General features: G+C 37.2%; 1 long non-coding RNA gene and 1 other non-coding gene across 3 annotated transcripts in view; both read left to right on the top strand.

Moving 5' to 3' along the window:
* LOC103306329 (uncharacterized) overlaps positions 1 to 15,811 on the top strand; it is a 55,759-nt gene that overhangs the window by 27,170 nt on the left and 12,778 nt on the right. The gene's annotated exons all lie outside the window — the stretch shown is intronic.
* Positions 1,739 to 1,840, top strand: LOC112059993 (U6 spliceosomal RNA). The gene has a single exon (XR_010590688.1). It is a non-coding gene; the product is annotated as a U6 spliceosomal RNA (small nuclear RNA).

Raw genomic sequence — 15,811 nt, 5'->3', positions numbered from 1 at the left:
AACATTCATTTAGATTTATATTAGGAGCATCACAAAAAGGGTGAAATAGGTATTAAAGCTTATACTGATATGCTTAAGATATGAGACACCACCACATGGGAAAAAAAGATATATGGCTATCTTGAAGCATTGCATTGCAAGCAAACATTTTACTATCTTGCCACATGTGTACATCACAAAAGCAGATGAAAATATGTTATAGTGAAGGCTTGCACATCTACAGTGCATTCAGTCTAAGGGGAATCTATACATCTGGTACAGATTTAAGTATTATTTTCCTTTCCTGTTAGTGACATTGAAGAAACTGAGCACCTACATGTAAGAGGTCATATATTAAAGAGAGGATGTGAGGAGGCATAATGTGGATATTAAGGTGAGATGAGCAGAAGAACATAAGGAAAAGTGCTGAGCTTTCTAGAAAGTACAGATGGATTGGTACCATAGTGAACAGTTAAGGCAATCTCTTTCTCTAATTTCCTTTATGTAAATAATTATTTTGAGTGGTAGCCCAAAGGTAGCCCAAATTTTACTACATGGGTAGCAAATCAAATCAACTTTAAGTGTTAAGAGGAGCCATAAATTATATCCTATATATTAAATAAAACAGAGGGTTTAGTCTGCCCAGTTCTAAAAAAAGAGTAGTTAAACAGTGACTTTTGTTATTTATAATGCCTCCAATGTCACCAAAGCTCCCTGCTATAGCCACTTCATTCTCCTTACAATATAGAATCTAATTTATTTGTATAAAGCATCCTCCATAAAAGTAGCACAAAATGCTTTTCAGCGAGAGATAAAGAAAAGAGAGGATGTTTTACACATATTGCCACAGTGACTCTCAAAGAAGCAAAAAGGGAAAACAATCTATGAAGATGGAGCAGCATAAAACTAAAGAAATCAGAAATATACAAGAAGCACAGATACAATTATTCCTGAAACCTCGTTCATGTTTGTGGGGCTGGGGTTGGGGTTGGGGTTGGGGTTGGGGGATGAAGGGGAAGAATGGAAAGGAGATGAGTCATATAACAATGAGAAAATGGAAAGGGAATAGAGAGGTTTTAAGCTGAGATTTGAAGAAAGGAAGTGGTTCAGACGGAAGCAGAGAATTCCTGTAGGGTAGAACAAAGAAAGAGTAACTATGAACTACAGAAATCATGAAAGAAAAATGGTCCCTTGATTAGGGCACAAACTTGGGACTTGGGAAACTTAGGTTCAATTCCCTCCTCCATCACAGACTGCCTATGTGACCTTGGGTAAGTCACTTAACCTTTTTGGGCCCTAGTTTCCCATCTGTAAAATGGAGATAATAATACTTCCCTAACTCTTAGGAATATTGTGAGGATAAACACCTTATAGAGTGTGAGGTGGTCAGATACTACGTTAATAGGGGCCATATCAGATGGATTGATAGAGAAGGAACTAAGTAAACGTAGGGACATTACATAATGGTAGTGACTGGGGAAGATATGAAAACTTCCCTGAAATGAAGAGAGGAGCAGATAGAGAGGTAAAATTCAAACCAGGAAAAAGGAGTGCTAAAGACATTGAGCCAGATCTAGCCAGCTTTCCGATCTTAACCTAGACTGCAGGTTCCAAAAGGAAGTAAATCCTCCTGCAAAGGGGTGTAGTGAAGCAGGGGCATGCAACCCTTACTCTGTTGGAGGAGGTCACAGCTAGACCTCTACTGACCCAAAAAGTAAATGATGCTGGCCAGGGAAGATTATGGATAGGACAGACGGGAGATGATTTCTCACATCTCCCATGCAGAGTAACGATGCAGAGAAGATTAGCATAGCCCCTGCGCAAGGATGACACGCAAATTCGTGAAGCATTCTTTAAAAAAAAAAAAACTAATAAGACTCCTGTGGAACTCCATCTTAAATGGACAATTTAAAGTTGCTCTCCCCTGGTGGAACACCCAGAGGAAGGCAGCAATGCAAACACTGCAAGCTCTCCCAAAGGGGTGACTTCCCCACCTCAGGTTCAGCAGATCTCGGTGGACCATTTATGATTAGGAGGGTAGCAATGCAATTTACACCCCACGTACACCAGATGGGATGAAACAAGTCCAATGGCCTTTTGCCTGAGGATCTTAGGAAGTACAGACCCTGATGTTACCTAAACCAGCAAGGAGATCAGCTAGAAGGAAAATAGAAAGACAGAGAAGATTCCATGGTTAGATAAGGAGATATCATCAACATTCAGAGAAGAGCCAAGCCTAGTCATTACAATTTGATTGGACTGAACTGTCATTCAAATGCTATCTAAAATTTGAGACATAATGATAACTGCACTGTAATCCTCAAGTGCTTTGATTCTTTAGGGGGCATTTCAAACCTGCAATGCTTAAGAGCATTTAAAATTCACTAATCTTCACCCTATGAGTCTTTGCTTCTACTTTAATTCTCTTAAAATTGATCTTTCCCATTTTACAAATTAAAAAGATAAGATGGAGTACAGTAACTGGAGGTACCCTGGTTATGTGTGTATGTGGGAGAGAGAAAGAAAAATATGACAGTTGTCTTGTGTGTCATCACTCTGTTCCTACTCTATGAATAAGTCCACACAATGACACTTGAAGCTTGAGTAAATTCTAGTAGATCACTGCATGGAACAAATGTGGAACAAAGGGTTATGTTACACTGTTTATATGTCAGAAGAATGAACATATTGATGCTTGATCAATTTCTTGTCCTTCAGTATATTATAGTTCCTTCTTTCACTGAAAGAGCATGAAATATTGCAGTTCAGAGCTGTGTTCATTTTCCTGATCCTTGACATTTTTTGTTAACAGATTTAAAGGAGTCTATATGGGAAGCAGTTTTTGTCTTGTTTTGGCTTCTAAGTACTGGGCCCTATTTATTTCTCATTGATTGTGTCTCCATTATTTATAAAAATCATGGTAACAGGATTAATTCATCCTTTACATCACTGTACTGGAAGAAAATGAATTACACAAGAGATGAATTTGGCCAAATATACCAAATAATTCTTACAGGGACAAAAGGAATTCTTTCAAGTGTAGTGTGAAAGATATATGCTGCATACATGATTTTGGATATCACTTCAGACCAGGTTTGCCAAGGATCACAAACTTTTCATTTGAATCTGGGCCCAGTGTTTAGAAAACCCTGGCCCAATTTAAGAGAAAATGAACTAATATATTTGCTATAAAATTTGCAGTTTCATCTGGTTTCATTATGACACCATGTGAAATTCATTTGCACATGATATTCATAGTGAAACAAAGGGTTGGGGGAATCCTCACTGGTCAGAATTTCAGGGAATATGCATAGGAAGCCCTGCAAAATGAAGTTCTCTATTCTATTCTGTTTCTATAGGTTCTTATACCATGCTCATCACCGTAGTGTCTGAGTGTCTTCCAGTAAGTGACATGATTCACACCTGTCATGCGGTGTTTGTTATCGCATCCTCTCCCCAGGAGAAGGAATGTATGCAGAGGAGTGTCTCGTTTTGGGAGGGATTTTGTTTGTTTTGTTTTAAATATACATGTTCATATGTGCTTATGACATGTTGGGGAGTTATAGGCAAGTTAATGATTTCTTAAGTTCAAGCCTATCTGTGGCCAACATATATGTGTAAATGTATTATGTTTCATTTGTACAGTGACTTGATTACATACCGTGTGCTCAAAGAACAATCAAACAGCTTGACAGAGATGCAGTCTGATGCAGTGGCTAGGACAATCGACTGGGATTCAGGAGATGTAGGATCTAATCCTAACACTACTATTGACATGTTGTATGTGTTTGGATAGCCTCTTTTCCTCTCACATCATTTTTCTATCTTGTCTATTTAGACTAAACTCTTTGGGGCAGAAACTCTCTCTTGCCATGTGTTTGTACAACACCTAGCATCAATGCAGCTGGGTCCTCTAGGCACTACTCCAATATATGGCTAGGATTTTCAAAATGAATCTAAGGGATTTAGGCACTTAAATATCACCAGGTAAATTTACTGGGTTCTGTGCCCAAATCCCTTAGGCTTCTTTGAAAATCTTGGAAGAGGTAAATAATAATAATAATGGACATATTCAAATATATGCAATTAATGCAATCCAGCTATGGCCCAGTTCCTGCAAGTTCCATGTTATGCAGTAATGAATGACCTTAGCTCAAATGGGAGTTGAAAATGTGGAGGTGAAGGGGCACTAAGAACTTCCCAGGAGACACTTAGGCCCAGATTCTCAACGATATTTAGGCATCTAACTTCCATTGATTTAAATGGGAATCAGGTGCTTAAATACCTTTGAGAATTTGGTCCGTAGCACTTCACAGGATGGGACCCAAGGATACCAAGTAATATATATTTTATGAATAGGACTGAAAACATGTGAAATAGCTGACTGCCTCTTTTAGTGTAGACTTTGATGCATGATGGTAGGATACCACAGAATCCATGAAATACATCTGTACATCTGTACACTTAGAATCATGATGCTGCAGGCCCAAAGGATATATTTAGTCTACATCTACAAACCTTGCAGAAAAGCATTAAATCAGCAAAATGAAAAAACAAACAAACAAACAAAAATGAGACATAAAAATGAGCTGGCTACTCTAAAACACAGATACAGTAATTATTTCAGTCTTTTGCTTAGGGGTGTACCAACTGTTTACAATTTACTGTTTGGCAAGCTGGGTGTTCTCATTTCCCTCATGGTTCAGGAGTCAAAAACATATGCTACCTTTAGTAATGAACTCTTCTAAGATTTGAAACTATCCATATTCATGTCATAAGAAATGTTTACACAAGAGCAAAATGCTCCAACATCAAAATAAATCAGTAACATCTCAGAGTTTATATTTCCATATGCTTCCTTGGCATAATAAAGCAGGGGAAAGGCTGCTGTTGTAAAAAAGTAGTTTAATTAAAAACAACAAAAAACTTTTCTAGAAATCATGGCCATCCAAAAGTAATGCAGACTAATGCATAGTTTCACCGTATTCTAAAGATTTATCATCTATCAATAGAAACAAGGAAATATAATATAATCATATACTGTACACACCTTGCATATTTTCCATCTTCTGTGCATAAATTATACATTCATTTTCATAATTATAGTAACATTTCTAGTTTTAACATAAACTGCTATTAACTCCTGGATACCAGTGAGTCTGTGTCTATCAACGCTACACACTCATTGCATTTTCTTTTTATATGTTATCTATTTATCAAACTTAGAAACTTAATGGAAATCAATAGAATAGAATTGAATCTCCACAGCAGAATATTTCAGACATAGCACAGGGTAATTTTTATCCTGATATTTTACTCAAATGTTAAGCTCTTGGTTTAATGATGATGGTGCATGTGATGAGTAATATAAAAAGTATTCTAGGAAGGGACTAATCCTATCTCTTTTGCATGGAGAAGGACTGCAGCTGCTTGCATTGAGTGCAGGGATTTTCAGGGTAGCCAGCTGTGGGAATTTAATTGATTCATCCAACACTCTATAAAGGTAGGTGCTGTGGGGCAGTTTTAGATTTGGTAGTGATTCAGGGATGGGGGCTGTTTAGAAAGCTGTAGTTAAAAGAACCACAAAGCAGACAAGTTTGGTGAGAGTGAGCTTCACTTTAAATCTTTGTTTTAGGCTTGGCTGAAGCAAGCCATGTATTATACCTTTACTCTGAGTTTTGGCTGAGGGAAACCCTGCTGTATTTGTTTGGGCCTTACAGACACAGAACAGCTTTTACATTTCTATAGTATAATTTGCAATGAAATAATGCAAATTATTTGCATCATTTCATTGCAAATTATTTGCAACTGTGTCCTGTATTGTTCTGACAGTCCTCTCAGAGTACAGTAGGCAAGCCTGCTGTTCTGCTATAAAAGGGAAACGGATGAGTTGAAAGATATTCTTTAGTCAAACACAAGTTACTGGGCTCAATACAGGGGTTGCTAGATACAATTCTGAAGCCTGTGTTATACAAGACATCAGACTAGATGTTCTACTTTGTCTCCTTCCTGGATTTAAAATCTATACCTGCTTTTTATACCACACCTCCCATCCCAATACACTCTACAAATTTGGAAGATGAATTACTTCCCTTGCTGCTGAAAGGCAGCATATTAATACAATTTGCAAACCATTACAGGCACAACTGGTTCCTGTGCCTCCTCACTGTTACCAAATCAGAGCTTCCCACTTAAAAGCATGATCTAGACCTCTGTTGAGGGGCTTTGGGGTAAAACTGTTAAAAACAGGGTCTTGAGCTGCATGGATGTTAAAGACACGCTAGCAACTTTGGTAAGAATAAGGATTTACTTCAGTGCCTTGAGACCTCCTCCACTGATGAGACATTTCCCAGTTGGCTGTTGTTTTCTGCCAGATAGCTGCCTATGTCTCAGTGGTGCTGCGCTATATGGGGATAGTTTGTGAGATATGGGATTTGTCAGGATGAAAGGTCCTGTGTTAATATCAAATAATATAAAGCAGAATCTTGTTTTGAATGATCAGGTGAGATGGACTCTACCCTTCACTGTTGCTGTGTACTAGCATTGCTGCAAATGGACTTTAGAAATGGTTTCCAAATATCACCAAGCATAGCGTTCATGACTTGCAGTCAATGTGTTAGGCTATTGTATGCCCCATTTGGATTATTAATGCTACTCATTGTTTCCAAGCTGCTTTTAAATGTGGATGGGATCACTGTCAAGTAAGAGAGTATACAGATTTGATGCCTGGGAGTGTTCGAATCTTATTCTGTCTAAAGTTATGGTCAGATCAGTCAGAGGATTTTTGTAATAAGTTATGCTACTTTTACAGACCATTTATTTACTCAAATTATTGCCATAGTTTAAATCTGGCCAATCCTGTTTTTTTCCCTGAAAGCTGAAAAGATCATATATCTGCTGCTTTCATAAAGGTCAGCTATTGTTTATCATATGCCCTGTCTATTCAGGATGCTAAGTGAAGTGTTAATCATTGACACAGGAGTTGTTCCAAGTGTATGCGGTTTGCTGCACGCTAGCCAAAATCCCATCATTTTATAAAATCTGTTCCCAATTCTTCAGCTTTAATTTATCACTGGATTTTATTGTTTATTTGTATTTATTGATCACGGTGAGTGCGCTGTCTGAGGTACAAAAACAGACAGAGAGATGGTACTTGCCCCTCAGTGGTATATAAAACACAGAGGAAAGACATGATCATTGATGATAACCTATTTTCTGAATTAGGTTAGACAGACTCTAAATAAGTACAGTAAATAAAGGAAACGCCAGAAGGTGGAAATTCCTAGAGGGACAGATTTTTGTAAAATGTAATTTTCACCTTGTCCCAAAGGCTGATCTATCATCTGTGGCTTTGGGCTCTTGTACTTTGGGTTAACTGCAGCCAGAGGGCTGGCAGCAGCTTGTTGCTTGAGAACTCCCTGTGTGTGCCTTTGAATGATAACCTCAGAGCCTCCTGCTTCCCTTCAGCTTGTCCTCAGAAGTTAAAGGATCATCTGCCTCGACCCCATATAACTACAATGAATGATCCTAAACACAGCCTATTAGAAAATTAAGAAAGAATTACTCAAGTTAGAGTGTAAAATTGATCTAACTCTGGATAACTGTTTAGCTGAATAAGGTACAATCTTCTAGGTACATTTAAGTCAATTTAATGAATAATCTTACAAGTTATGATTCTCTTTATGCTGTTACAATCTTACATTTGCCTTAACATCACAGTATCTCAGCAACCCCATTCTGTATCTGTCACCCCTTCTCTCTCAACCCCCACCAATAATACTAAAAATTTTTGAAGCCACTTAAAAATTTAAGGTGTGTCCATACATTCCTGTATTAGCCATGAAGTCACATAGCTAATGCAAATGATGTTCTGCAACAATACCATAATGTATGTTGAGATAGAATGTCTTGGAAGCATGTTAATCTATGTCCCATTCCTGGGACAACCATCATTTTACAGTTTATTATGTGTAATTAAATTTCCTCACCTCTGCAGATCTACAGTCTTAATATTTTCACTTTCTTCTCAGCATTTCATAAGCTTCTTTGGACCAGTATTCATATTAACTTTTCTTTGTATACACCTTTGTCAGAATGATGTTCATTTATATGTTAGCAGCCCCATCTCTGTAGGCAGTCAGTGGATGTCTTTACCTGAAGGTCAACCAAAAGGTCAGAAAATTCAACCCTAGTTTTCATTTAAAGTGCTGGGTTTTTTTTACCATCATTTCCTGTTTCTCATTCATAATAATATGTATCAAGTATGATTGACCAATGGGTGGTCTCCTCCTCCTTATCCATTACACACTTTGTTTTTGGTTGAGTTAGCATGGATAGGTTTCAAAGATTGAAATGTGTTTTATAGAGAGAAATTAGAGAAAAAAGGCTGGTTAGTGCTGAAGAGTTGAAAGAGATTTTTCCCAGTATAAGTGGCAGCATTAAAAAATATAACACAAGAGTATGAAAAATGGATTTGGGAGGGCAGTCTGAGAGCACAGCCAGTGGGGATGCAGATTATGAGGTTATGAAGGTTGAGATGTAGACAGGACTTGTGTAGTGAAGAGCCTTGAAGGTGAGGATGATATGATATAGAAGGTGGAAGCCACTGAAGAGACCTAAAGGGAGATGACGTGTGTGAGCAGTTCAAGAAGATGATGTAATGTCTGGGGTGGGGGAAGAGTAAGCACACGTTGTATTTAGGGGAAATTTTAAAGGAACTTTCCAACTCCTAAAATGGCATATCCAGCCCTTTGTGGGGTCCTTAAACTTTACCACGATAATAATGTAAACTTTCCAAGGTCCGATGCTTACATTTGAATATGGAAATTTAGAGAGCCCCACAGGATGTTGCCTCTTCAAAATCCAAAGTTCTTACTACCTGATGACTTTTGATCAACATTAGATGGGGCCGGGGGCAGTGTGGAATATTCCTCCACCTTTGCAATATTTTTAGGAGAGACTGAGAGGGCTCTCCCCTACATCCCTGTCTTTCTCCATCCTTTCAGAGGTGGCTCAGAGGACTCCTTGTCACACTTAAAGGAGCAGCCTGGAAAGTCCGATTCTGGTCTTAATTTTTTCCCAGGAGTGGATAGCGTATCCTCTTCCCTCTCATTCCTTTTGTGGCACTCTTTGGCTAGTTTGCCCTGTCCAAATCATGTTTTTTAGGCAGCCTGTAATCAATGGGGTGACACCAATTCAAAATCGCTCCCTCTGCATTTGGACATCCAGAATTTTTTAGTTAATTTCTAAAAATGGGCAAAGATTTAGATGGTGAAGAGTGAAGGAAAGAGCAGTTTGTCTTCTAAGCCTGTTTGGTCATCCCTTGTTAGGAATATGATGCTCAAAGAATTAGTCCTGTTGACAAACAGTAACTGGGGGGAAATCATATTTTCACCAGCTGCATATGAAGAACCCTAATGGATTGCTAAGCAAATGTTAGAAAAAAGGTAACTTGCAATGGTGGATGTGTATTTACAGAGTCCTGCCTTGCCTCCTCAGAAATCTGCCACAGCCTTCAGGTCAGTAGTGTATTGTACCGCCTGCATCTCTAATTAATATTACTAAGAGGACTTCAGTTCACTAAGACTCCATCCCAACCAGGCCACTGGCCTGTAGATATTACAAATTGTCTCAGTAGTGCAGCTGGTATCTCTGAAGGGGAAAGATGGGGCTCCAGAAGTGTTCAAGACCCCTATTCTACTATATTTTTTATAATATACTTTGCATCCAAGCTTTGGGCAGACTTTCTACTTGGAAAAATATGTATTATTTCACTTGGAAAAAATTATCACACTTTCATGATAGGTGGGTGGGAAAGAGCAAAAGTACCATGTTTTTATTTTTGCAACTGTAATGGTAACAAATGTATTTTCACCATTTTTGCCAGCAATACCAATCTATTCACTATGCTCAGATATCATATACTGCACCACACCCGGTCCTTTATGAAGGAAAACGATACTTCACAGAAAAAGCATCATAGCTAACCATCTGAAGAAAATTCCCAAAGTGGGGAAAAGGAAGTCAGTGAAGATTTTGTGCAATAAAAATGTTGAAATTCTCACATCTCTAGTTATGAAATCTTCTCATGTACTTTACTGCCGAGTCACAGCACACCCAAGAGTATTTGTATTCCGTCTAGGCATAGCATACCAATGTAATTGTGTCCTGACTATGGTTAGAATGCATTTGTGTTATTAGGTCTTAACCTTATCGTGGTTATTTTAATGAGGTTTGTATGTTAAATTAATCTGTAAATCATAATAGAATTTTGACTGCTGTCAGAGAGCTCAAAAACTGAGCTGAAGTTATTTCAAAAGCTAAGAATTTGTCTAGTCTGTCATGTTTAGTCAATATGATCCACTCAAGTGTGGAGATGTCAGAAAGGACACCCACGGATAGTACTTAATCTGTTCAGTTGTGAAGGAGAACTGGAGATGGATTCTTAGATCAAAAATTATTACTTCATATTATTTTGGTTACAGTTAAGTAGCCAATCTATGGATTTGTTAAGGACATTAAGGATGTCACAATGGTCTACAAAGCAACATGTACTGTACCGTCGTACATTCTCTAGTCAGATAACCTTGTGGCACCTATTTTTACTGCATAGGAAACACTACTGTATACTTCATTTACTCAATGATATCTCATAGAGCTGGGTAAATACTTTAGAAATATGTAGGTGAACATTGGTGCAAATGAAACATCCACTTTGGTGGTATTTGTGCATCTTTTGTCTTCCATGCACATTTTTACAAGTCAAGATTCCACTATCAGTTATACAAGTGTAAACCTAGAATGTCTCCATTATTTTCAACCAGGATGCAAGGCAACTCTGTATATCCCCCCTCTCTGTTGGCATGGTTCTTCCTGACTACCCTTAGTGGAAGATGTTTTCTTTTAGAAACAATACAAAATTTCAGATAAAACACCTTTATAATGAATTATTTTAGATTCCCACCCAGTTCTTGGGCAAACATTTTTAGGGTCAGATTGTGAGCTGGTATATGTATGTGTAACTCCATTGACATCAATGGAACTAGGCTATTTCACACCAGCAGACGATCTGGCTCATAGTTGAATTGTGGATGCACCATAAAATGAGCAGATGATCCAGGGTGTCTCCTTGTGAGAAACAAAAGTGATTAAAGCAAAACTAGAATTGACAAGTATCTTACAACTGTTCTAAAGTTTACTGTGTTAAAATCAATGCAATAATGGGAAAAGGAAGTTGGACAAAAGCATAATGATACTTTTAAGAAATCTTTTAGTGAGAGTTGGGGTCCAGTATGAAAGAAGAAAAAATTTGAGAGCAATCCCATTTCTGAGTTTGATCTTTCATGGCAATAACCAGCTCTGCAGCTGAATGAAAAAAAAATAAAAAAAGGGAATGAAGAATTTTGCCCAAACATTCACTGAAAATCAATTTTTCAATAAATTTAATGAAAAATTGATATTTGGGAAATTTCAACCAGCTGTAGCCAAAAGGCTACAGCAGTACAATGTAGCCTTAACTATTTCCGGGTTGGCAGTAACATGCTAATGCATTTTGAGAACATTAGTGGCACTAGCGAACTCCAGGATAGGAGAGTTTGCCAGTTTAGCACTTTCCATAAATATATTGTTATACTGGAACGCATTTATGGCTGCCATCAATCACAAATCCAATTAACACTGATGGTTGCGCTAACCACCCTTCTTTCAAGCTAAATGGAAGGAGCAATTAAATGCCCCTTTGTGCAACGATGACTGAAACAATAGAAATTACTGCCCAAAGCAATTGGCTGTATGGCAAAGCCTGAGCATGGCTAAGCAATGGGGGAATGGGTTTCTCTGGGATGAGTGGCAAATGCTGCAGCTAGGGATTTCTTGGCTAGGTGTGTATGATAGAGGCAGAAAGCCAGCAAACAGTGAGAGAAGCACTCATGAGCATGGCCCGTAGAGTGACAGAGCTCCTTGGGGCATAGGACAGGACTCGTTGGAAAGGCAGACTTGGATATTGAGCAAGGAAATTGCCTGCTGTTGTTCATTTTTACTGCATTCAGGGAAACAGGATTTTCTGTACATTCTTTGTAAATAAGCAGTATTGCACCAAAGAAATAGGTGATATGCATCATCAGTTTCTTCTTCTAATGGAATCAACTTGGCAAGGCCCCGAATATTAGCCCATTTCTCAGGGCAAAAGGAGCAACACTATATAGATATAGATATGAAAGTGAGAGGGGGAGAAATGCTTATATAGGCGCCAATATTGCAAACACTTAATTTTATACATGTGAATAGTTCAATTGACTTAAATGCCTTGATGACATATATATTGTTGTTTTCATTTTGATTTCATGAGCATGGTATAAGTTTAAAGAGAAAAATGTGTCCACTAATAACAAGAAATTTTTATCTTCTTATTATGTTGCATTGGAGTTTTTTTTCTTTTTGCACTACAAAATATAGTCTGGCAAAAAGTATGTGTGATCTTAATTGTTAGACTTGTTTATTCCAGAGAGAAACCAATAGAGCACTTACAGTAATTAACATATTTTCTCTGGTCTTCTCATTTTGTTAATGATATCTTATTGAAGGCTGTGTAGTAATTACTGCCCACTGAGGTACATGCTCTGAAACAAATTAATGGCCAATGACCAATAATGATTACACTAGTAATTATCTATTGTGAAATATAAGAAAAAATCAGAAATTAAAAAGTGTGTTTGAAGCTAAAATTAAACTGTATTGTTAAACAATAATAAAATCATTTTAGCAATTCATCAGAAAAACATACTGTAAGCTCTTTCCCCAACCATATGCTAATGGTGCAGTCATATTTCACTTTTATTTCCAGAACATTTCTTCAAGAGGCTGCCAAAGAACAAGTGTAAAACCAATTTATTCTGTTTATTCATGAAGAGATCTGAGGTTTTTTTAATCACCGTATCGCAGAAATGTAGGGCTGGAAAGGCCCTTGAGAAATCATGAAGTCAAGCTCCCTGTGCTGTGGCAGGACCAAGTGACCCTAGACCATCCCTGACAGGTGTTTGTCCAACTTGTTTTTAAAAACTTTCAAGGATGAGGATTCCGCATTGTTCCTTGGAAGCTTATTCCAGTACTTAAATACACTTATAGTTAGAAAGTTTTTCTTAATATCTAACTTAAATCTCCCTTGCTGCAGATTAAGTCCATTACTTGTCCTACCTTCAGTGGAAGTGGAGAACAATTGACCACCATCCTCTTTACAGCAGCATTTAACATATTTGAAGACTGTTATCAGGTCCCCCCTCTGCCATCTTTTCTCACGACTTAGCATGCCCATTTTTTTTTAACATTTCCTCAGAGGTCAGGTTTTCTAAACCTTCGATCACTTGTTGCTCTCCTCTGGACTCTCTCCAGTTTGTTCATATCTTTCCTAAAATGTGGTGCCTAGAATTGGAATAGTGTACTTTTAAATGTTTTAATGTTTGTCTTTATTGCTGACCTTATTTTAAAGGGACACTGTGAGGCAAAATTTGACCCAAAATTTAGATTTTGTAAAAATAAGCCTCAAGTTTCCATGATTTTTCTTTTTTCTTTTTTTTTCTATGCAAGTGAAGACACTTCAGTTTAAAACAGAAAAACACTGGTGTTAGTACATAAGAATCAGAAAGCATAGTGAAGCAGAATCTAATTATAGACAAAATTGAAATTGACTAGACAAAAATGAAATGGATGAATCTGTTTTTGTTGTCCACATTGAGTGAAGTTGAAATTGTACATTAGATTTTAAAAAAATGCTTTGACTTTCAATAATCTAGTGTGCTACCTTGAAATATAGGTAGGACAATTTTTTTAAAATATATAATTTTTAACCTGACAATATGCCTTTTACTTATTTTTCCATTTCACTCTACTGTGGGCCTGATGATCCCACTGAAAAAATGTGGGGTAGAATCCCAGTCATGCGAAAGGATTTCACTCTTAGAGTTTTGTCATTAATTTCACTGGAAGCAGAGCAGGTCCCTTAGCCTGTCACTAATGTTTAGGAATTATTATCAAATTACATTCTAATGGTCTGATCTAAAACCTACTTAAATTGATGAGTCTTTTAATATGGACTTGGCTCAGCCCCTAAGGACTAAATTCTGGCCTTATTTATACTCATGGAGCCCCAATGAATGTAATAACATTGAGATCAGTGGTATAACTGCAGGCCCAATCTCATACTCCTTAGGGAAGCAAAACTCTCATGACTTCAATGGGAGCTTTGCCTGTTAAGGAATTACACCCCAGAGGTAGATTTTCCACTTCTGACTGGCAAACCTTAAAAGGTTTGGTGATCTGGGTCGGCAGCTAAAAAATTCATATGCTTCTGCAATCAAGAGAGAAATCAAGCTGGCAGTCTTGTGAAAATATGTTCTCTAGAAGGATTTCTCTAGATTTCTGGCTTCAATAGTGCTGGTAATAACTTGATTATAGCTTTTCCCATGATTCTTTGGTGGTACTTCTCCCCAACAAACCCAATAATTTCAGAGGAATGTGAAAAATGAGCTGTGTGAAATGACTACCAAATATTTTCAAATTCAAAATTATGGCTTGTATTTTGTTTGAGTTTTGAGCTAAGGCCTAGATTGGTTCTCAGTTTATCTCACTGAGCCAAACACTGATCTTATTTAAACTGGTATAACTCTTGCGGAATCCAATGAATTCAATTCAGCAATAGGTATGAAACTAAGAGAAAAATCTGAGACTAGAAAAGTAAAATTCAAACCTGGTGTAAGCTGCCATAAATCCATTTATGCTAATGGTATTATACTTTCTAAAGCAGCAGTGAATTTGGCCCTCTGTGTTTAACTCCTAAAACTCACCTTAAACCAGAAATTCAAAGATTCAGATGAATAAGATATGCCTCTGTAAAGTATATTTTAAATTAAGAGCTAGTGAAAAAACCTTGCTATTGATTCCTGGATAAGAGTAATGAAATGTATATCCGTTTGAAAAATGTTTCCATTGGCAGCTGCCTGCCTCCTTCCCTTCTCCCTCCCACCCTTATCAAGAAACCAGTGTCCAGTGAACATAGGAGTCAATACTCTGAACAGAAATAAAACCTCTTTCTAGTTCATCTTCCTTACTTTGTTCTGGTGCAGAGAGGCAGTTTAAAAAGGCAACGTGTATTAGGCAAAAATATTTCTTGAGGGTGGAGATGATATTCTGTTTAAAGAAAACCAAGACTTCCAACTGGTTTTAATTTTATTTTTAATGTTCATGGGAACCAGCCTTACATGCCTGGGTGAACTCAGAGTTTGGATTTTTGGCAGGTTTTTATTTGAGCCCAGCTTGGCTGTTTTTCAAAATGTCCAGATTGCTCACATTAAATCTGAATAAGCACTATCCGCTAGTTTAATCCGAGTCATCTGGTACACCTCTAATTAGTGTTAGTTAAAGTTGAAATTCATCATAACACAAAATGTTGCTGTTTGGGATCTATTTAGCAAACTCTTGATTGTAAAACTAGAAAAAAATAATCTACAGTTGTGTTTTGTTTAGTCATTCTAATATAGAATTACATTGGCAATAATGCAATGCAATAAAATTATCCAAAAGTCCTTGGTATAAAGTACTGTATAACAAAAACAAATCTTTGCGTTATCTGTCTATGCAGATAATATGTATGTATATCTGTCTCTATAGTCACAAACACACATATGAACTCATATATAAATTTGCTATTAGCCTTGCTAATCTAATTAACTATAAATTATACCCAAATCAGTAAAATATGTGCACATCTGTTAGTATTTCAGCAGTTTTCAAATTATACACCTCTTATCCCAACATTTAGATATAGATTAAAAATAATAGT

The sequence above is a fragment of the Chrysemys picta genome, chromosome 9 (genome assembly GCF_011386835.1).
Source record: "Chrysemys picta bellii isolate R12L10 chromosome 9, ASM1138683v2, whole genome shotgun sequence".
Classification (NCBI taxonomy): domain Eukaryota; kingdom Metazoa; phylum Chordata; order Testudines; family Emydidae; genus Chrysemys; species Chrysemys picta.
The sequence above is the reverse complement of the archived record's forward strand: the minus strand, read 5'-3'. Positions and strand labels throughout refer to the sequence as shown.